The sequence below is a fragment of the Aphis gossypii genome, unplaced genomic scaffold (assembly GCF_020184175.1).
Source record: "Aphis gossypii isolate Hap1 unplaced genomic scaffold, ASM2018417v2 Contig00386, whole genome shotgun sequence".
NCBI classification, from domain to species: Eukaryota; Metazoa; Arthropoda; class Insecta; order Hemiptera; family Aphididae; genus Aphis; species Aphis gossypii.
Window position 1 is genome coordinate 79,836 of NW_026083088.1, and position 25,592 is coordinate 105,427.

Consider the following 25,592-nt stretch of genomic DNA (forward strand, 5'->3'; position numbering starts at 1 on the left):
TCTTATTGTTTAAAAACGTCGTGCCAGAGCAACCTGGTAGAGAACAAAATATCCCACTGATAAAACTAAATATAATCACTTATGCACATTACTTATAAGACTAATGGCGAAACAACGTTCAGAAGACTTCGCCAAACAAACTAGCTTCTTATCCAAAAAAGATGGCTCTCTGTGGAAAACCACTAGAAAAATCTTAAAAATCAAAACAATGTCATTTCCAATTAAAAAACTTAACGGCAGTCTAGTTATAAACGATAATGAGAAAGCAGAAGCACACAGACATCACCTCTCCCAAATCTTTAACCCAAACAACTCCACTACTTTTTCCATAGAAACAAAATACTCAATTAAAGTATTTTTCATCATCAATTTATTTGCTTGTTTATCTGATAAAACCAGTTTTAAAGAAACTCTAGTTCGAACATTCTCCATACATTTACCAAAAACGCTATTAATTAATAACTTCCAAAAATCTTTTTCAAATCTGTTTTTAGCTTCTCTCCTCATTCTCGTACATAGTTCGATATATGAGGCCATCCATTTACTCTGTGCAAATTTGATTGCTCGATGAATTTTTACTAATTTAAGACCATTGGCAATTGCTTGTTTTAAATTTTTATAGTGTAATATATATTTTTTTTTTTTGATGATAAAGTAGTTATTAATTTTTTAACTTTTGAACTTGGAGGACATTCATTTAAAAGTAAAAACGGGAAATCATTATGTTTTTCATGTAAATATTCAGGATAATCAATATCAACTTCTAATATATATCCGACTTTTGAATCATCAGGAATTTTAGTAACATCTATGTTCAAGTCGTCAACCCATTCGAAATCTTTGAAAGGTAGCTCAGTTAACATCGACTTTCCATATAAATTTACACAATCAAGATATGTAATCCATGAAATTGATTTATTAGGATTATAGTTCAAACCTTTAATGTTTGGTATGTTTGCTTTAGCATATCTTTTAACTGATTGACAGATACCCCCTCTGATTGAGGATTCAAAATATAAAAGCATGTTATAATCAGTTAATTTTTCTAATTTAACCTTAGTATATTTAAGCATACAATCGAAAGCAAATCCTGGAGCAGTCATATAATGAGCAGGATCTAGACTAAGAGTAGATAAACATAAATCTCTAAAATTTTCGAACACATCCGTTAGTATGGTGACATCAGTTTTCAAATAAAGATCACTATACTCACCCAAAGTTTTAATATTAAATACTTTCCAAATTTTTTTAACATGAGAATAATATTTATTATTAATTTCTTCATCTTTTAAAGAGTTATAAAATGCAGATTTTGAAGGTAATCGAGTTTCGTTTAATTTACTCCAACTATCAATATATTCATAAGGGAAAAGCCCTTTTCGGGTGACTAAATCAAATATTTTATTAGAAAATAATTTTAAAGTTTCTTTAAACCTTTATTTATCTTTAAGTAAATTTTCTGCAAGCTCGCTTAATGAGGAGGCCATAAAACGGAATGTATCAACGAATTTTATACTAAATCTCAGAGCAACCTCTTTACTAAAAGATATATATTTTTCTACAGAATTTGGAGTAACATGTATATTCTTATCATCAAAACCAAGTTCTCGAATTATAAAGTGACTATCGTTATCGTATGATAAGTATAAAAAAAAAATTGGAACAAATGATGGGTTGGTTATTTCAAAATAACATTTAAAACAAATACATTGTCTATATTTAACAGTAATATGACAGTGATCTCTAACTTTATCTAATTCATTTTCTTCAAAAGATAATAAACATATTTTACAAACCTTTGCTATCTGAAATTCATTTTCCTCCTTTTCAGTCAACGTAATCATTAGTACATTAATTTGATAAATATCATTTATTTTTTTTGAAGTATCAATCATATTTTCCATAAACTTTTTTGCCGCATCAATACCTCTATAAATTATTATGTTTGTTGGAATTTTAAACTGTAGCATTAACTTTTCTGAGATAATATCATAGTCGATTTTTACATGTAATGCATAACTCATAATTTCATGTAAATGTATGATATAAGTTTTACTAGTTTCAGTGAATTCATTTGTCTGTTTAGGTTTTAAAATACATTCAAAGTCAGCATAAATAACAAATGGTATTCTAGAAGTTTTTTTATAACTTTTGAAAAATATGAATTTATTTTCTTTCTCTGGTTTATTTCCAAAAGTTGTAAAACACTTCTTGTAAATAATTAATTTAGAACAATTTTTAGTTTCTGACTTCTAATAAATCTTGAAAAATCTTTAATATAACAATAATGCGATGTTTTATAATTATTGACAAAAAATAGATCAAAATGATTTTTTTCTTCTTTAATATTTATAAATAGAGGGAAAATAGTACCTTTATTATTTAAACTATAAACATTAACTGAAACATTATTTAAACGTTCAAATTTTTTAATTTGATTTATTGGTGTTGGAAAATCAATACATTTAAAATCTAACCCACTCTTTTTTTCAAGAAAATCAAAATATTTTTGGTTAAATCGTGATTTATTAGAACGCTTATCATATGGTTAGTATAGAATATTTAAAACAGTATTTATCTTTATTTTTAACGTTTATAATAGCCTTTTTTTCTCGTATAAATTTAGGTAAATCTAAATATGCACCTCCTTTTAATGGATTTACTAAATTGATTCTCAACTGTAACCCATCTATTGAAACAAGTGTCCATCCTGAACCTTTAGCAATAAATTCAGATTCTTCAGCTAATATTTTATCAAACTTTATGTTTAACAAACTAGCGAAATCGGATGAATTACATGCTAAAACATTCGAAGTTTTAAAAGCCACATCTTGTTTATCATGTGTTATAGGACGTGTGTAAGTAGCGTCAACGTGTAAATTAAATTTGATCGACGTTTTAATACACGATTGCCTTAACTTTAAAATTAACTCATGTAAAATATAGTTAAAAAATAATTTGTAATCTATATAATTTTCACAGTTCTTAATTATGAAAGTTTTTGAACCTTTTCTAAATCTTTCTATTTCAATAAGTCCACTTCCAATCGTGTTCATACGCTGTTTTTTTGTTATTATATTTATGTTCATAATGAGACTGAAATAATAAAAAAAACACATTAAATTTATATATATATATATAAATGTATGTTTTTTTTTGTTTTACATTTTTTAAAAAAAATAATAATAATAATATTCTTAAATAAACAATGAGTACTTAGTTTTTTTTTAAAAAAAAAAAATCATTTTAGATTCAAACAAAAAGATTCTGTTAAAAAATTTAGATCATCCAATAATGTACAATAATCGCTATGCAGATGATAAGCTAACGTCTGTTTTCGAAATCTAACATAACCATACAAATCATAATATTTATTAACAAGTAATATTTCATTTCTCAAATTTATTATATTCTCTTTTAAGATTTTTATTTTTTTTATATCTTGTAAAAGTGTTTTAGCTAAGTATTTTTCATATCTTAATATTTTAATTTTTCTTTTGATTAAAATTATAGTTTTTCTTTGTTCATGTTTACTTTGTACTTCCTTCTCATCATTATCATCGATTTCTTCATCCAATCGATGAATTTCAATTAAGATATGGTTGGTTAAGTAAATCCATTTTCTAAAAAAAAACATTTTTTTTTTTTGTTTTGGAAAAGCTATTATGAACAAAGTAATACTTCTATATAAGTAGGTGTATAAAAAAAGAAAAAATGGAAAATAGATTAAAGAAATAATATAAATCAGGTTAAAAAAAATAGATTTATTTAAACAAATTTATTTATTTATTAAATGGTCTAGTTGATTATTTAAAATTGTGGAACGATAACGTATACGTCTATTACATTTTTCACCAATATAATAAGAAAAATTAAACTCATCTAAAACGTTTCTTTTTTCATTTCTTAACCTATCTATTTCAACTAGATCTATTATTTTTTTTTTTATATAAATTATTAATTTTTTTATTTAAAGCTCTTATGTCAATTTTTTTTCTTTCTTCATCTTGATCAACACTTTTTTGGTTTTCTAAAACTTTCAAATGTAATTCTTCAATCAAAGATCGGAGGTAAACGATTTGAGGAGATTCCATTTTATAATTCTGAAATTATAGGTAAATATTTATTCGTTTATTTTTTTTTTTTAAATATAAAAAAGGTTAGGTAAAAACTATATCTCATTTACACCACATCTAAAAAAAAATGTATTTTTTTAATAATTTGTACCACTTTTCAATTTAATAATTCACACCAAATAAAATTTAAAAAAGGGGGCATTATCTAATCTGTACCTACTAAAATTATAATTTGTAACATCCCAGTAAACACTGAAATGTATATTAGACGTCTAATATACTAAACCATCATAGACATAAGACATACATGTGAAGTAAATGTAGATGTCTATGATAAGTTTAAGGTTAGTCTATATGCGCCACTTTTTTAGTCTATTTGAAGACTGATCAAAGTATCTATCATATATCAAGTAGTAGATCAAATTCAAAACTTTTATAAAATCTATACATAGACATAAATTATACCTAACATAGTAAGTAGATACTGACCATAATAGGTAAATATAAAATTATCCTACTTAAAAATTAAAATAATGTATCTACTGTATAATATTAAATAATTATATATATATATATATATATGTATATATAGATATCCATTCTTTAATATTTACGATTGATATACACTGAATAGCGATAGCTGATAAATTTTACCAAAAGCGTTATAATATATTAAATTTCACTGGGAATTTGGAATTTTCAATTTATAATAATTTATATTTTACTATACCCCACCGTATCATGATATTAATCGATTATTATTTCATATTTCTGATATTTTAGTAGCAGTATAATATATAGAGTTGGTAAGTATAACTTTTGACACAATAAACTAATAAAAATATAATAAAAGACGTATAAAATAAATTTACTTTGTAAAAACTATAAATATATTCAAACAAGTGCATAAAATGATCCAATTAGGGATATCTAAGATACATCTACGCATATCTATAAATATTCATTAAATATAGGTCTAATAAAAGATGCAAAAATTGCATATGAATAAAGACATTCTATATGCGTCTATAATTAGTATACATGAGAATATGAGATGGTAGACGTTATAGACTTATACATAGACGTTTAAACATATCATAGACATCACGTAGACTATGTATGTTTGCTGGGATTGTTCACCTTATTAAAATTATAATTATAATAAAATGTATATATAAGTAAAAACTATGTACATCAAAATAAGTAAATTTTTGTTTAGTAATAATTCATAAAACATATAAAATCGATCATACTTTAATTATAAATAAATGTTTAAGTAAAACAAACTCTATGTATATTAAATAAATAAATTCTTGTTAAGTATATTATACTATTTTTAAAAAAAATATAACATAATTTATAACTATTTATAACAACTAAACTCTGTAAGAAACGAGAAAAAGCTAGTAACTATTTTTTGTTTTTATATATACCACAGAATATATTCCGTGTACATACCGCACATTTACTACAATTAGGCTGATAATAATAAATAATAATAACTATAATAAAGTGTATGTAGTAAACCGACGTTTTTAGTATAAAAACGTAGTTGTAAAGTACAGTGGCCTAGAAATATATCACGCCACCGAGTTGGACCACTAATGCCGTTTCCTGATTGGATTAAACACATCACGCCACTTCATAGACATAGATAATCCTATTCTCCATCACGGCATGTTCCATTTTAATATGAGTCCTCATCATATATTTGATTAGAGTTAGTTAAGAGTCAGTTAGACTTAGTCAGTGTTGTCACTTGCTCTCCGGTAGTTAAGTACTTGTGCTTACGCTAACGAAAGCCTTTTCATTTATTGTTTTAACAAGTTAATAAACGTCTTAATTATCTTATTAACCTATTGTTTAACTTATATACCTCATCTCTCCAACCTACGACGGAACGTGCATTCGTCGTAAAAGAAGTGTGCAGCAACCATCACTGGTTACTACATAAAACTTGGTGTCAGGTGTGGGGTCATACTTCATCAAACGAAAATTTTTTGAGTCAAATCAAAAATAAGTACTTTGAGACCCACCGGCGGAACCACGTTCACGACAGGAAGGAGAACAGAGAGCATTCAAGCAAGCGGTCTAGTCTAGGGAGGACAGAAATCAAATTCCAGAAGGATGGAAGTCAACTTTTCAAAGGTTAGGTAGTTTCTTTCTTGGCTAAATGCGAGTTCATTTTTAATAATATTTCCGATACTATTAAACCTAATATATTAGAAGCGATACTGGCACAATTAACGGGTAAAGCATTATCGGCCGTGAGGTATAAAAAAATTACTACCTGGGATGAATTAAAAAAATTATTTAAAACCGTTTTTGGATCGGCACATTCAGTGTCTTACTTACAAGTACAATTAAGTCAAATGCGTCAGAATGCAAAGGAATCAGTTAAGATTTTTCTATTAGAATTGAAAAAACAGCCCATGAATTAATGAACGCGTTAACGGTAGGTAGGGACGCACCAGAATCAGAAATAATAGCGCAAACAGTGCGAGCTCACACACTAAGCGTATTTATAGCGTTTATTCCACAAACTATCGGTTTAATATTAAAAGCGCGTAACATACAAGGTTTCGAAGAAGCCGTTTTAATTGCAATGGAAGAGGATACAACAACAGAATTTTATAATAACATAAACGGGTATAACAAAACACCGAATTATAAAAATAATAAATTTGATAAAAAAAAACACTAGAGATAAAAGTGCGATTAAATGCCATCGTTGTGAGAAATTTGGTCATTATGCTAATGAATGTAGAACAAGCGAACATAAATTAGCTACTTTCAGGAATCCGAATAATGGACAAAGTCCAAAGACCGAATTTAAACACGAATATTCTAGTAAATTCTGTAAATATTGTAGAAAAGCGAATCACGATATAAGTGAGTGTCGTAAATTAAAACGTAACGAACAAGATAAAACCGTAGAAAGAAATGGTCAGGAAAATCACGATAGGTCTATCATTGAAATACAATCGGGAAGTAACGTTCGTATCATAACACCAATAACACAGGAGCATATTACGTGTTTTTCTGTAACTGCGTTTCACAAATTATAGCGGACGAACAAATTAAACACGAATTTATTACGATTAAAAAATACGAGATTAACGAGGACGTAGTTATAGCTAATAGTATCAGTCCGGTAAAAGGCGATAAAATTATAAGTAATATAGTAAATATATCGGAGCAACCATTTATTATCGATCAATTAACCACGAGTAATCTTAAGTGGGAACCTTTTAATGATTGTGTTTTTATTGCTAGCGAAGAAAAATACGCGGATAGTAAAATTAGAAAAATCAAGGAAACTATTAAAACGGAACACCTTAACAACGAGGAACGTGATAGTATAATAGACCTTTGTAGCCGTTTTTCTGATTTATTTTTCTTTGAAGGTGATCAATTAGGTGCTACTGATATAGTTACACATAAAATTAACACTCCTAGGTGCGTTAAACCGATAAATATACGTCCATATAGGCTACCACATGCATAACAGGATGAAATAGAGAAACAAATAAAAGAAATGAAGTAAGCTAATATTATAAGTGACTCGGTATCACCGTTTAATTTTCCTTTGGTAGTAGTTAAAAAGAAAAAAGATGCAGAAGGGAAACAAAAAATGCGAGTATGCGTAGATTTTCGGAAACTTAACGAGGTCACTGAAAACGAAGCGTATGGGTTACCAAATATTCTAGAAATATTGGAGTCATTAGGCTCATCAAAATACTTTTCGACTTTAGACCTTGCGAGCGGTTATCATCAAATAATTGTTTAATTAAATATTTTAGGCCGTACCTATACGGGAAAAAATTTAAAATAATAACTGACCATCGACCATTGACATATTTATTTAATATAAAAGACGTTTCATCTCAATTAATGCGATGGCGTTTACAACTCGAAGAGTACGATTACGAAATTGTTTATAGAGCGGGACCACAGCACGCAAACGCGGACTGTTTAGTGTTTATCACGTATACACGTAGTTACAAATAATGAGCCAATTAACAATTTCGATGAATTTAAAAAGGCGGAAAATAAACCGATATATTATTTATCGTCATACAAGCAGCCAAAGTAGGATTAATACACCCAAGCTTATTAACCCCCAAAGAGTTACTAAAACAGCTTTTAAATATTAAGGTAGGGATGCCAAGTGGTACAGACTTACCCATAGATTTAAACGAAAGTAATGTACAAGAAATGATACCCCTCTCAGATATAACGATATATTATTCAAATGACAAAATTGTTTTTATTTTAAATATAGCTTCGGTATATCAATACGAATTGACACTTTTCAGCTAATACCTTTACCAGATTGTAATAATAATAATTGTGTTTATATAAAACCTAATTATAAGTATTTAGCTGTAAGTAAATCTAAAGAAATGTATTCAGTCTATGATGAAATTAATCAAATCCTTTGTAAACATTCCGGCGATTTCCTTTTATGTCCTGAAATTTATCCTTTACATCCTAGAAGCGGACGTCCTATATGCTAGGTGCTTTTACTACAAGAGCCAAAAGAGGTTCCAGACAGTTGCGAGCAAATCTATTTCACAAATTAAAGTTCAAAAACAAATGGATCTATGCTAAACCAGGAGAAACTATATTTATTACATGCGACCAAGACAAGAGAAGTACAAATCATTTCCTAGAAAGAGTAGATATACTATCTTTAAACGAAACGTGTAAAGCCTATGCGTCACGCGACCTATTGATTCCACATAAAGTCGAAACAGATATTGAACTAATTGATTTTGTACCAAATTCACAAATTAAAGAACCTGAAAATAGATATGCTAGGTTAACGACTAATATTTTGGAAAATAAGTATATTCGAACCAACCAGATGTTCGATTCAAATATAGTCGCAAAATCAACAACGGAAATTAAAGAAATGGTGATCAAAGATGCCAAAACAGAACAAATACGACACAGTAAACGCAGACACGACTATTTATTATATGTAATTAGTAAAATAACAATTATCTGTATTGTTCTAACTATAATAAGATGCATAGAAAAACAATCATGGCGCACAATAAGCGGTACCAGGAGATCCAGACGAAATATCGCACCAGATCCAGAAGTAGAATTATGGCATTTTCAAACTCCAGTACAAGTCAGCACTTGGATGCTTTGACTTCGGTCTGTCTCTCCAGACTTTGCATCCTTGCGTGGGAGTGTGCAGGTTGTCAACAAATGATCCACCGACTTGCATCCGAAGCACCTCTTGGTCTCCTCGCCTTTGCACTCGCTTGTATCATGGTCTGGGGCAGAGCACTTGGCGCAGCCTTGTTTGCTCGCGAGCTCCTTAATGCGGCAAATAGCCCAGCCAACCCTGAGCTTTTTAAGGCGGGCTAACTTCTTCCCGGGTGCCAGAGGAACCCTAACTATAGCTGGCCGAACTCCATTAGTACCCTCGCGGATCTTGACCATATTAGTTGGTATCAGCTCGTTATTATGCTCCGCGAGCGTTCGTAGCAGCTCATCTTCATCAACGGAGTCCTCGATGCCAATGAGCAACAGGGTGATGCTCGGCGAAGGACGCCTGATGCTCCTGGAATCGCCAAATTGACGTTTTAGAGCTCCGGCAAGGTCGTCGGCGTGTTCCTTGGCCTGAGTCTCAAGTATGAGATTTTCCGCTTTGGTTCTCCTGGCGGAGATCTCAAAATCGAAAGGTCCCTTCCGGACTGCCTCTTTGACTTCCCTAACTGTGTCTGCGTATGATTTGTTGGCCGGCTTCTCTAGGACCACAGCCTGTGCTCTGGGAGCGTGCCTCCGCTTTTCTGTTTTCTTTGATGGTGGATTTTTGGGTTCGGGCCCCGTTGGCGGAGCTTCCGCTTTGGTCTTTATCGGGGCCTTCTTGCCACGGACCACCGTGAATTCACTTTCCTCCTCAGTAGGTACAGTATTGTTGGATACCTGCTTCACTTGTTCACGTTGCTGTGGGAGCTGCCGTTGCCGCTGCCCAGCATGGTGGGATGCTGGTGCCTCTGTTATCGCAGTCAGCTTTTCCTCGTGTGCGCTGATCTGACGTTGGATCTCGGAGAGCGTGGCCTTCGTCTGGGCACTAGCCTCGATCATATGTTGATACTGCTGCTGCTGTTGTTGATACTGCTGCTGTTGTAGCTGCTGTTGCTGCTGCTGTGCTTGCATTATCGCCGCCAATCGCTGTTCCGAAGTATCCCCAGTCCTTGTGAGGCCCAAGGCCTTGGAGAGCTTATGGAACTCCCTGAGAGTGACGACCAGATCCCTCATGCCGGTTTTGATCTCCGTTTTGGTGTTTGGAGCCGCACTGACTGCCGCTTCGAGTTTCCCGATGCCGGCCATCGCTGCATCCAAGAGGACCCCATACTTGGCCTCGGTTTGCGCTCTGGTCAAGCCTGGTTTTGACTGCGTGTTCCGTGCCGACGCCCGCAGTGCAGCCTCAACAGTTTTTGTTTGCGTAATCGTGTCCTTATCTCCTTGTTTACCAGTTTCCTTTGCCTGTTGGGCACATATCTGAACACCCACGTGGGTGCCCACCGACGCCTGTGCAGGAACGCCGGTGGTCTTGGGATCACCATTCGACCCCACTGACCTCCCTTGCTGTGTCAGTAGAGTAGCCTCCTGGAGGGAATCCAAACCTCCTGGGGAAGTAGCGTTATCGTCGTATATGGAACTCATCATCAAGCTTCAATGGTGGCTTGGCCTACACCGACAACGACAGCCTCGCGTCGTCTCGCTTGCTTTCCGTTGTTGCCCTGATCTTACTAGACTCCAGGGGTCGATCGTTCCCCCGGCGGTGAGCTTGTCCGCGACCGCTTATTCGACCATCCCGAAGGTGTGGCTTATTTCGCGGCTGTCCTGCATATCTGCGGGACTTTCCCCTATCCGCAACCTGGGGACGCGCCAGGTGGCATGCTCGTGCAGCCGGGCTATAAATTACTACCTACCATAGCTAATAATTACCTAAACATTGGGGGTATAACAAACATTTCTATAAATACGATAAGGGTACAACAAATGTTCTTAAAGTGAGCAGATGATCAAGTTAAGATTTCCTTAAGCATAAACATAAACGCCGGCACAATATTTACATTGTCAAAGACAGATCATCGTACGTACGCTTGCTACCGGGTAGAATATATAGATGTATAATTACCACCCGGTAGAATATTATAGTCTTATAATTGACGCACGTTATCGCGCGGATGACGCAATGCGTGGGAAGAAGCGGATACACGTGCAGAAGACCATCAAAGATTTGAAGGTACTGCGGAAGTCCCTGGACGATATATAAGGGGGCCCAGATTAGGAACAAATCAGACGTGATCCACTTGAGTTAGAGCGAGCACCTTCACGTCACCCAGTTCAATATTTATGTCTCCTGGACTTAGAATATTTTTCACAAGTTTAATTTATTTAATTAATTGGACTTAGAATATTTTTTAATAAAAAACACTTACAACAAAATATTTCAAGGGTCTTCATTTTTTTACAAACAAACCATTCGATACTACATCATTCTACTGCTTGTACGTGGCACGTTACAGTACTTACATTTGTGTTAGCGTGGAGATGCTTGAAAAAAATATACTGGCTTCTAGTGCTTCTACTGAACTAGCTGTATTCATGATGGAGCTTATGATTTTTTATAGTCTAAATTCGCCACCTCTTAAAAGCGAATACGGTACATTGATCGGTAGAATTAAAATATCCGTCTACGGTAACATATTGTATTAGATATTACATTTGTAATGTAGCAATTAATTAGATTCTATTTTTTTCGATTATGAAAGGACGTACCTTGGTCAAATATTACAAAACCTTTCAAATTTTATTCTAGTTAGTGTTTTAGCTGAACTGATTATTTTAGACTTAAGAGGAGGAGGAGTAGAAGTGGTTACATATATAAAAGACTCATCGATACAGTATATTCAGTATACTTCAACAGATTTTACAATCTAGACTTTTTTAATAACATTAATTTAATTTTTTAAATAAAAAAAAAATGTCCTGCTACTCATTTAAAAGCGATGACAAGAAGTCGGTTGTTGTGTCCGAAGTAAGTAAAAAACTTTTTTTTTTTTTATTACAATATAGTATATAATTGTTTAAATTAAAAGACTTTTTTTAAAAAAAAATTTTAAATATTTTATGAAAAATTGATTTTGTAAACCGTCATCAGCTTATCGTCTATTTTAATTATAGGATAATATTGCAACAACATCTCAAAAAAAAGGTACATCGAAAAGGTTAGCTGTGAAACCGGAGAAGAAACCGGTATCGAAAAAGACGAAAAAGGTGAGTTTTATAAATTTATGACATATTACGAAAAAGTAAAAAAATATAATTTAATTATTATTTTATAGAGCACTGCTATCTGTTATACAGACAAAATATTGGATTTAATAACAGATCCAACTATACCAACCGATGCAGAGAACACCTTGAATATAAAAAAGGATGATTGTTCATTAACGGTTAAGACACCTGTAGACAATACGGCTGTAGATTACTGGACTATAGCACATTATAAATGTGCTAAAATTGCTAATGTTGCTCTGCAAGATAGGTAATAATAATAATAATAATAATATATATATTTAACTCAAGTGAAATATTTATAATAACATTTAATTTAACCTAACCTAACTTTTTTAGATGGAAGCATGCTGAATGCTCACTCATAATATCTTTAACAGGACAGCATCCGAATGATTTAACTACAGCCAAAGAAATGGTGACGCTCATTCCATCTGTTTTCGACAAAATGATGCCACATCCCGCCAAGAAGCTTCTCAGACACAGACCAAAAAAAAATTAACTTATAAAATATATGTAATAGGATATGGTGTTGGATTAATTTTATTTAATAAAAAAAAAAATAATAATAATTCATTTATAGGTTAAAATAAAAATAAAAAAAATAAAAATAAAAATATTGAAAGTTAGTATATAAGTGGTATTAATTTTACATTTTTTTTTAACAAGAACGATAAATTAAAATAAATTAAGAAACTTTTTTTATATTAAATCACTAAATCTTGTAATATCATGTTCGACAATGAATTAAAAATGAAATTGTAATAACTCGTACATAAATGAACAATCTTCACTTTGTATATTACTGTAGCTGAAATCATAATTTTGAATATATTGATTTGTAAATTCGTTTGGTTGACAAGATGATGGTAACCGTCAGACTTTATTAACGTATAAGCTGTATCAAACGTTTTTTCGTATGATTCCAATTTTTTCTGTTTTTCAACAATATACAAGTCAATCCAATGTTGTAATTGTTTCAAACGATGAAGATCAATATGAGATAATGTTATGTAATTATCATTATAATATAAAACTATAGTTGATTGGTTTACATTAACAGAGTAGAAAAAATTATCAGCTATCTTAACACGTTTACAACGAGTATGCAAATTTTCGATAATTGTATAAAAATTGTTTTCGCACATTAACTTACACCACTGATCAAGATCTAACGTTACAACTTTTTTAGTTAATTTACATTCTAATAATATAATAATTGAAATTTGCTTATTAACTAGAAGTCCAACGGTTGCACTTTTCTTACTAAAAGGACGAATATCGAACACAGATTTTGATACAACAACTGATGGATTCATATTGATAAAATAAAAAAAAAAACAGTAAACAGTATTTTTTTCTAGAAATATGAATATAATCACTAGACAGCTTAGCTCGAACTAACAAGTTTTCTTTATCCATACATGTTGTATACTAAACAAATGTAAGGTTAAAAAAGAAAAAAAGAAAAAAAATGTGAACGTATAGTGTCTAGTTCGATAAACTAAACAGTAAAGAGTTATTATACTTACCTACCTAATTCGATAGAACCTGAAACATTTTTTAAAAATCATTAACACATTAAATTTAAAATAGACGCGTTACCCCACTAGGCTATACGTTCACGAGGTATTAAATAAGTTATTAACACATTTAAGTTTATTAAATTCAGATTTGTTTTTATTAAAATATAAAAAGTTAAAAAAATTATTTATTTTATGTACTAAACAACAGTATCATATGACCTAGATCCACAATCACAATCACAAATATCGATAATCTTACCATATTTTTTTACTACATTTTCAATAAACTGATTTCCTTTTGATAATAATACAAAAACACATTTCGGATTCCATCTTGAGTGTTCAATCCATGGATTATCTTCTTTTTCCCAACGATGCAATATAATACCGCAGCAAAAACATTCAACAATATCTTTTTTCCCTGAATATATAAAACCGCTTTCAGCTAATGAGTATTTATCTTGAGATGAAGTCAACGGAAATAAATTGAATGTTTTCAATCTTGATATAAATGTAGTAAATTCTGGATATGTAGGATATGCATTGTTTCGTACTAACGAAATAAGTGAACAAAAACTGTTGTTAATTTATTGAAAATTCATTTTTTATAAAAAATAAAAAAACTTAACTGAATTAAACTTGATTAAAAATAACAGAACCTGATTGAACGATGGTTGAATATTAACTGAATTGTCTGAACTGGAATGAATTAAATAAAACGACTTTTATCAATAATTTATTAAAAATAAAATTACAGTGTAACCTGAATTTCTAACTTACAAGGGAAATAAATAGTGTTGAAGTGTGTATACACTGTTTAAACTTTATGTGTAACAGGGGAAAAAATAATTGGTTTAAGGCGGAAACGATACCTTAAATTTTAAAAATCTCCGCAGTCAAAAGTTCGCAGAACATACATTATGGTGTTTGAGAATCAGTGTTTTTTACTGGTACAGCGGAGAAAAAAAAAGTTTGAGGGGAAAAATCCTCCTTAAAATTTTACAATCTCCGCAGTCAAAAGTGCTCAGAACATACAAATGTATACTACTTATAGGTTTACCGATTGACGTGTAGCGGTCAAGTTCACGTAGTTGGCCAACTGATGACTTGTATTAGTTTCGGTCGATGACCTGGCTTCACGGTCTGGACACCGGCTTCGTCGGTGTTGGTTAGAACCACAGCCCGTACATTTCATCGGCCGTTGGGCCACGGACAGTCTCGAGAAATATGTCCGTCCTCTCTGCAGTTGTAACACGTAATCTCTGTGCGGTTTGTCCGCGATGGATTTTTCTTACTGCACAGGAAATTACTAGGCGTTTTCAATAACGGCTTTTCGCAGTCGGAGTTGACGGCTTTCAGTTCGTTTAGTATTTTGGGCGTGTTTGGTACTGACGACGACCCATCGTAATGGTCATTTTTGAGATTCGTCGTGTTTGGCAGAAATAGATGTTGTCGTTTAGTGCGTACACGTTCCCATTCGTGGATATCCGACAGTAAACCGTCTCGATCGGCCTGCACTCGCCTAGACACCCATTCCGCCTGTTGATGTGATCTTAAGCCTTCAAGCACATAGTCGCGTGTTTCGGCGAACGACAAGTCTAGCGTACGGCATAAACCAATCTTCGCGTAGAAATTATCAATGGCAGGCTCGGTTGGCGAACCCTTTAAAATGGGAATTTATAAAAATCCTTTCTTAGTTCGCCTCTACGTTGCTTAAGGAACCTCTGTATAAAATTTGAAGTCCCTATACCCAGCGGTTTGGTCTGGGCGTTGATGAGTGAATCGGGGCGGTCTCCTATATGTATATAGAAGATATATATATAATATATACTAGCTGACCGTACATAAGATAGGATAGTAAATTAAATAAACAGGCACCATCTCCTTTACTATGTACATTGTACAACGATGTGAGGTACCATTTCACTATTCACATTGTTTTAAATTTATAATACTGAAAAAACCCGTCTTGGCAACATCATAACAAAAAAAAAAAATAATAATAAAAGATAAATAAATAACAAATAAAAATATAATTAATTGAAAAATAAATACAAATATAACATCTTACTGTCCTTTTAATAGTGTCGTTTTATTGTACCACATTCTTAAAGATGGAGTTTCATTTTTTGACTTTAAACTATAATTTACATTAAGCTTAATATAGGTAAATGAAATTGATTTTATTAATAGTGTTAAGTGATCAGCTAATGGACTGCTATTTTCTAGACTGTGTGATTCTCATGAAATAAATATATTAGAGTTGTAAAAATGATAAAGAACTTTAGTTTGGAGATGCAATGTATTTATAGGTCGATTTTGATAATTGAATGATTTTAATAAATTTTCAGTTTGCATACAAATCAAAATAACATCGTCGCTGGGATAATTTAGGCCACCTTTATCACCTCCTTTATTTTTAACAGCAATTAAAGAATTTCAAAATGGTTCTCTGATTTTTGAACATAATGCTTGTTGACAAGTATCACAGTTAATGGTTGATAACAAATTATGTACAACAAATCCTGCGATATAAATTATTACCTCCTTAAAGAAATCAGAAAAATTATATAAACTTTGATTACAAATATAGTCATGGTCATTTATAAATGAATCGACCTCTTCAATATGTTTTTCAGAAGAGATAGTATCTTTATTATAGTTATATGTGGAACTTTTTATTGTTTTAATAAGATCAGAATTGGAATAATGCAGTATATCAATATTTTCCAAAGGAATTCAGTTTCCAGTACTAAAATTATCAACATTATGTGATTGTACTACTAATTTTTCATATGCGGATTGAAATTGGCGTGCTGAAGGACTATTGTTGTAACCACCCATTGCTCTTACTGAACTAAAAAACAACTCCAAATGATCTTGACTTATTTTGTACATTCTAATGTGGTCCTTGATATCTGAATCAATGAAAATTGAGTATAAGTGTAAGGTAGAATTCAAACATACAATGAATCCTAGAACACTAGTCTTTCTATTTGACTCTAATACAGATACAAATAAGCCATTATCTTTAATTTTTAGTCCTCTTATGTCATCAACTTTGTAAATTCAAACACTTGTTGGGAATTGTCTTTACAGATAGATCTAGAATTCATAATATCAAACGCCGCATTGAACATTTCTATAAACCTTACTGTTACATACATACATTAGAAAATTCTTGAAGACTTTAATATTATACTTTCAAAATGTCAACGCATCTACTACAGATTGGTTTAACAGTTGTGTAGCTAACTTTACCTTCATCTTCTGCTTGAAGAAAAATATATGACTATTTCTTAATTTTTTCGCTAGGTGACACTCTTAATCAAATTTTGATTCAAAAATAATTCTTCTACTAAATTGAAATATATTTGCTTACCATCACTATCAATAAATTCCCGTTTCTCGCCAAAAGAATTCCGCACAAGCTTCACCATATGAGCTGGATCCATAAATACAGCAATATTATCAAATATACTATTTAGTCTGTTTGCATTGAAATCACAGCCTAATATACGTGCCATTTTTAAATTCGAAGAATAACCATCAAACGTTAAACTAGCTATAGAAACTCCTGTTTCTTTTAATAAGTTTAATGCATGTTTCGTAAGCTCAGCTTTGAGCACCAGTTAATGAAGACGCTTGAAAATACCCGACAGGTATTTTCCAATTTTCATTAATAGACACTACCATAGACACTAAGCATTCTTTATCCAATTCCAAACTATCATACTCTTTACCGGTTCCCAAATCTACTCTCCCATAGTAATTTTGTCCATCAAAATCAAGCTGCTGACGAATAGCCATCTCATCGAGTATTAAACTAAAAATTACTGGTTTATTAGCAAACTTTACTTTTAAGGTAAGCATTTTTAAAGCTTCGCCAGTGAACCCTGGTTTAGCATCCTCATACGAATACTATTTTGACAAAGTTCGAACATGGGATAGAATGGTATTAAATTGCTTTCTTACGTATTTATAAGCTTTAGCTGAAAAAAACATGCAAGGACAAAGCAAATTGTTTTATAGCTGGGCTATAGTTTTTGGGAACTTGTTTATTGTTATTTTTAGGGTTCCGTACCTCAAAATAAAAAAACGGAACCCTTATAGGATCACTTTGTTGTCCATCCATCCGTTCGTCTGTCAAGACCGTTTTTCTCAGGAACGCGTGGAGGTATCAAACTGAAATTTCTATATGATACTCAAGTCTACTGTCCCTGGAAGCTGTAGAAAAATCAACCATCTAAGCCAACGCAATCAAAAGATACAGCCTTTAGGCCGCAAATTTCCGCAAATTTTCGAAACTCGCACGGAAATCAAAACCTACAGGGTACTTCCCGTGAACTTAGATTCTTGAAATTTCGTACGGAGTCACGTTTTATAGTATAGATATAGGAAAAATTATGAAAACCATACATTTTTAGTTTCATCATATAAAAATAAAATATTTTTGACAATTTTGAAAATTTCAAAGTTACTACTTCTTATCTCATGAACGCGTAGATAAATATAATTGTAGTCACCGCAATGGCCGCAACTTACCTCTATGTATTGAGAGGAGACAAAATTTTTCAATCAGCTTGTTACAATAAAATATAACACGCTGAATTACCCGTCGTTGCCGGGTTAAAGTATAAAAACATTAATAATAATTCAGTAAATTTGATAATATTTTCAAATATAAATAAATAACTTTGATAAAAAAGCTTGCCCTTGTTATATTATAAAATAAATGATAGATGTTAATATAAAATGAAGGATGACTGGAACGATAAAGATACCTTTGTCATTAATTTATGATCCTCTAGCTTTTCATATTTTAATGCTATAAATTTCATTTTGTAATAAAAATATCATAACTGTGACTCGGTTGTCGTGTTGGTTGAACTTTTACTTATATACCTACAGGTTTGTACGGAACCCTCGGCGCGCGAGTCCAACTCGCACTTGACCGGTTTTATTTTTAGACCAATTAGTAATTAAATCTTTGTATTTACCAAGTGAATTTAATAAGATGTCTGTGGCGTCGTCATTTATAAGATTTTCTTTTTTCAACTAAAGAATAATACTTTTTAGAAATGCACTTTTTTTTCTTTACGCCTTAATGCTTGTTGAAGTGTTTTTACTTGTTTCTTCTTTGAGGCCATTTGTCTTGACAATTTATTAAATCAAAGCTTCAAACAACGTCGCCTTGGTGTATCGTCAACAGCAATGGTACTAGAAGCAGCCAAAAATGAAGGATCCACATTGTCCTTAACTAAATATGAGTACGTACCAAATGTTAGATCAGTGGTTTTCAAACTTTTATGATACACGGTACACGCCGTAAACTTAAAAAAATGTTCACGGCACACTGACTTTTTTTTAGACAAACAAGATTGTTTTGAATTAATTATTAATTTATTTTCTTTTGCAGAATTCAATGCAATCGGAAAACCGCAGCACACTAAGTGGATACTCGCGGCACACTGGTAGGCTGCGGCACCCAGTTTGAAAACCACTGTGTTAGATAATAAAATATATTTAATGTTTCAAGATTAAATTTAATTGCAAAGAAAAATTACTTCAACTGTAGTATTCAAACAGGTATCTAATAAAGACACTCCTTCACAGTCAATATTTTTAGCAGATACCTTAATGACAAATTCAATTTTGTAATGACTTATTATACTACTAGTATTATTAAATAAATAAAATTACTTGAATAGAACGATTCTCATAAAAACAACTTTTTACTACATCCGATTGTGGCAATTCTTTATCTGATGTTTCACTATCAGTTCTGTTGGTAGATACATAAAAATACATAAATTGAACTGTAATTAATTAATATTACATATATAATATGTATTACAAAGATGTTACTTTTACTAAAGACTTTTTAACATCAAGAATAGGCATGGAAGTTCTTGCCAAACAAATTTTTTTTTCGGGAAATATAGCTTTTTCCTAGAACAATTATAGAGTAAATTATTCAAATAAAAAATACATTAAAATGGCAAAAAAATATTATGATAAACTTACACTCTTCACTCTAGAAATTATAATATTAGGAACTGCTGTTTTGATTAATGTTCTATAACTTTTATTTTCAATGAATAAATTTTGATCAAAATGACTAGAACATATTAAGCTATACTTTTTAATTTTGCTTACATCTAAACCATTTTCTTTTAAAAAATTGTACCATTTTTCCAGGATCTTGTGATCAGCAGGAAATCTGTTAAAAATAATACTTAAAGGTATAGAAAGAAATATTTATATAAATTAACTATTAAGTTAATAAAGTAGTTAACTGACCTATGAAAAGTAATATTTTGAAGTTTTGTTAAAGATGTCCTGGATCTAGCACAGACAAAACAGCTAGGCATTTTAAACAAATTTAAATACACTTTTATTTGATTTTATTTAACAAATTTACATTGCAATTGAAATATCAAATAAGTCACAAATAAGTAATAACAATTTAACAATATGAAATTCGAATTTTATTATACTACACTATCAACATAACAGCTAATGGTTATCACTTTTTGATGTTGTTTCCAGCGCAATCTAGTGAGAAAATATCGAGTTACTAACACATTTTATTTAGTCTTGACTTCAATTCGGCTATACAGTCCGTCATAGGGAATGCCACCTCTATACTGCCCTACTAAGCAAAAGTGCCGTAAAAACCAAATTATTAGTTTTGAGAAAAATGCAGTTTTGTATTTTTCATTTTATTATACCTTTATTATTTGCTAGTTTATTTGATTTAGTATAAAATATATTCACCTTTATAGTTTTTTTGACGAGGAATGCAATGGAATAATAATTTAAAAGTTTTTTTAGCTTATTATACAAATAAAAGTTACTTTTATGTTATTACTTTGCAATTTAAGCTGTTAATACTTTTATGAATTAAGGATAAACGCCGTAAGTAAATTTTACGGCATTATTGCTTAATAATAATAAATCGTCTAAAAATGTATTTACTGGAGTAAAATGTCGTATATACATTTATATAAATAATTCAAGTATAATAATTATAAACATGAGATTTATTATAAATTAATAAATTTGATCAAAAATTAAAATCAAGAATTAAAAAAAAAAAATTAATAGTCTAATAATTATGAACTGGAATATCCATTAGTTGTATTACAAATAAATTAATTTTATCATAAAATTAAAAATATGATAATAGTTAAATAATTATGGATTGGAATATTTTCCCAAAACTTTTTCCTATTTTGTGGAACAACTTGTATCAAGTTGTTAAGAATGTCGTTTCTTTTTTCAGCAGGAATACCACAAGGTCCTTTCAATGGTTGAGGTCTAGTCATTCCGGATACTTTCATTACACTTTTCTTTAAAAAATCAAGCTCTGCATATGCTTCTTCAAAATTATATTTTGTGTACAAAATAAATTTATTTCGAACAGCTTTTATAGAAACGACATTTTTTAATAATACATGATTTGATGATTTATTAAGTTTTTGTTGTGATTTGTAATCTATCCATAAATAAAAATAAAAATAATTCATATTTTTTACATCTACTTTTGATTTATTTGCTGCTCCTACAGCTTTAACAAAATCTTCAAAATCGTAAGTTTTTTTTTTTGGTGCGTACCTAAGCGATTGTTCTACTTGGTGATGGAAACTATCAGCTGACATGAATGTATGTCCAGCTTCAAAAAAATTTAAAACAATTTCATTTGCAGAAATTTCACTAGAATTTATTATGTAGACTAAAAATGATAGCAAACACCAATTTTTATTTTGGCTACTACAGTTATCTAACCAAATAGTAATTGTATTTGCATCACGATGATTAGTAAAAAAATTGAAAAAAGTGCTAATTAAATCTTCTTTTTTGCAACCACTGACTTTACCTTTGTACTTTACCTTACTTAACCTTTGTACCACACACAAGCAAATGGCAGTAGATTTCCTTTTTTTTCTAGAGGTACAAAACTTTCGTGGTATGCTACTAGTCGTTTAATGAACAAAACTTTTTTAAATTTGTCTAACCTTGGTAGCATTATTATTTTTTGCAAAATCAACTGAAAAATAAATCGATTTATCTTCGTTGTTACTGTTATTTTTGTCGTATTCTTGATATAATTCTCTAGCAGCATTAGCTTTTTTTATATGGGTTAAATAGGTTGCACATACAATACAATCAGGTACCAATCGATCTTTAGAATGCTTGTGAATTTTGAGGCTCTCACAAATCTCACATTCTTCATGTCCAAGTTGAGTAAACGAGATATATTTTTTTTAACTTGATTTCTATAGTATGGATAAGAAATAAAAAATTCTGGTTCGATGTATTTTTCCAAAAAATCCTGGTGCAAGAAAGTTATTATAACATCGCTCGGCAAGTAGCGTACATTTGGCCAGTGTTCACGGCGGTAATGGGATATTGTTGGGTTGAACGATTCAATATGATTATTTGTAACTAAATCTAAATGCTTATATAATAAATAGACAATTGTCTTCCACGGTCATCGATATTTGGCTTAATTTTATCTTTAGGTGTTAATCTAAGGACGTCTAACACTCTATCATTGGTTTTTTTAAATCCCAATGTAAATAAAAAGAATGGTTTACATACTTGAATTCGCAACCCATCACTATCTGTTAAAAAAATTTAAACACATTTTTTCTTTTTGTATTTTCGTTTTTAGAACGACTAATAATTTCAAAACTTTCGTAAGTGCTATCTTCTAGCTTGCCAGTTAATTTCCCAATACTGATGATTTATATCAACACGCCTATTTTCCGTTATATTTAAAACACATTTTCTTCTACACGTTTCTCTGTCACATCCTGGTTGTACCACATGATTTTTTTTCTCTGTTCGATTTTTATTTGTTTTCTACTGGTTATATTTAACGCATATTTCTTCCTCTTCCTTATATCTCCCGATTTTGTATACATTTCGCATTCAACATCATCATCAAAAACCACGGGTAATGAATTAATATCTAATGTATCTGTATGCACCTGTAATGATTGTTACATATGTATTTATAAACATAATAATATAGAACCGTAGGTACATATTATATACTTACACATATTATATATTATATAGTATACGTGCATATATGTATATAGGTGTATGTATGTGTATCGTAGACCAAAACATGTAAAATATATTATGATTTATGATGAATGTACATTATGCCCCTCCTGTGCTGTCTCATATTCAAAGGAAACCAACTTCTTCCCTGAATATAATATATTTAACGGGTCATCCCCGACCACGTTACATATTGGTGGAGGCGCCGAAGCTCTTAAGTAGTTAAGGTACAAATATTTGTGGTTGGTTCAGATTTTTGTTTATTATTAGTTATTAAGTTATATTAGTTAAGGTAAAAAGAAAAAAAGAGAATAAGAGATTAAGATAATTAAGAGAGTTGTTGGGTTAAGTATAATTGAGTTTTTTTTTTTTTTTGTTTTTGGTTTATTATTAAGTAAAAATTTATGAGATTTTAAGTATTAAGAATTAGGGTTAATGGAATAAGTGTGTTATGTTAGTAGAAAAATATTTTATACAATAAAAATATAAATTATTTGAATTATTTTTTTGTGTCTGTTGGAAATTTACGAGGTTGTAAGCATTAGGAAAAAGCGTATAGGAAATAAATGAGTAACGTTGTGGAAAGATATATACATTAAGGAGCATATAATACATAGGGTAAGTAGGAAAACATAAGTGTAAAACCATAGTTATATAAATAATAGGATAGGACATTTCTATTGTAAGTAAACTTAAACAATGTTTCGATAAATAAAAGTAATTAATGGACAACAAATTTTACATAAAACGTAATACGAATAACCAGATAGCTAAGGTGGATAAAGTTAACATATTATATCTAAGTGAAAATTTTAGTTCCGAAATAAATGAAACCAATCTAATAAATATTTTACGGCAAATTGAAGAAATCGATTTAGGTAGCTATTTTGAAAATTCCAGATTTGGAAAAATACCACTGTCAGCAAGACTGGTTCAAAAATTTACACTTTGTACCCTATACGTAGTTGAGACGTTACAAAAAGACGAATTTAATCAATTACCAGCACAAAAAAAATTTGAATTTATGATTTACCAGAGAACAGTAGCGTGGATAAATTTATTAAGTAAAGCGGAAATAGTGGGCTTTTTAGAATTTTGTAATATACATAGCGATATTTCGTCAACAACTGTAGATTTGAGGAATCTCGCAAAAGCAGCAATAAAAAGTTTTAGGGAGGACGGAGACCTTGAAGAAAGCTTAAATGAAACAGATTTAACTTTTACAGAGGACAATTTACCAATACATTTAAATTGTGAGCAAACTTCAGTAAATAAAACTGTTGATAAAGAAAATTCTAAGAAAAGTATAGGTACCGTTAATATATCTAGCCAATTTCAAAATCTTCTTAGCGAATTACACACTTCAAATCGGGTAGGCGATACATCTAATAATTCAAACAGTGCTAAATATATTCAGAGATTAGAAGTAGACAAAAACACCGAACTAATAAAACAAAAGTTAGGTAACGATTTGACAATAGATCGTATAACTCTAAAGGCCGAAAATAATAATTATAACTCAGGTGAACAGAACATAAATAATAATAAAATTGAAAACCATTTAAAAGGAACTATAAAAAATAAATTAAATTAAAAAACGAAAATATAACATGGAACGAAGTCAAAAATGAATTAATAACAGATGTAGTAAACCGACGGAGTCGTTTTACTATTTTTGTCTATTTTTAATTAATTTACATGACCTTCGCATGTAAATACTTTATTACCGAACTCTTAGCCATACGTAATTAATTTTGCTGGCGATTTCTAAGAATTAAGGCGTATGGGAAAGACTTTCACAAAACAACCTTTCGATTTAAGAAGTTGATTTAACAAACAAGCCGTACGCAACAATTACAAATGCGCACGACTTGGCGTAGTAGCACAATAACAAGTCCAGCCCAGGGTTAATTAACTTTTGGGAGTAAGACCACTTTTTCGCAGCTACAATAACAACAATCACTGACTCGCCTTTTTGTCCATCTCCTAGTCTCTATCATGTACAACCAGGGGGTATAGAGAACCATATAAATACGGCTCTCTGTCCGTCTTAGAATTAGATTTAGTTTATATCTACATAGACACAGTCTATGACCAAATTTTAGATTAACTATTTTCTCGGGCAGTTACTTAACGTGCTGTCCTCAAATTTATATGAATTTTATTAACAAGTTAAACTTTAACTTTAATAAACATTTATATTAACTTTGTGTCTTGTCTCACTTTTGAAAACCTAATCCTTTCCGACCAAACTGGTCTAACTGCAGACGTCAAGCACTCATTTATAAACGATAGTGAGCGATCACTACGCAGAGTTTACAATAGTAAGAAATAAACATTTATTAATGGCAAAACTGCAAAACCTTAAACTAATGAAAGGGGAAACATATAAAGACTTTATAATTAATATAACAGGATTATGTTATAAAATAAATAAGAATATGACAGAACATATATTAAAAGGATTGCCTAAAGAAACTTTTCAATTAATAAGGTTAGCCGATAATCGCAAGCATTAAAAAACCGTTAGAGAAACTTGAAGTGACAAATTTATTGAGATCGAACAGTAGTATGATTTGGT

At 30.8% G+C, this 25,592-nt stretch overlaps 1 pseudogene; it reads right to left on the reverse strand.

Moving 5' to 3' along the window:
• Positions 1-17,548: 17,548 nt before the first annotated feature.
• Positions 17,549-25,004, reverse strand: LOC114132485 (uncharacterized; annotated as a pseudogene).
• Positions 25,005-25,592: the final 588 nt, after the last annotated feature.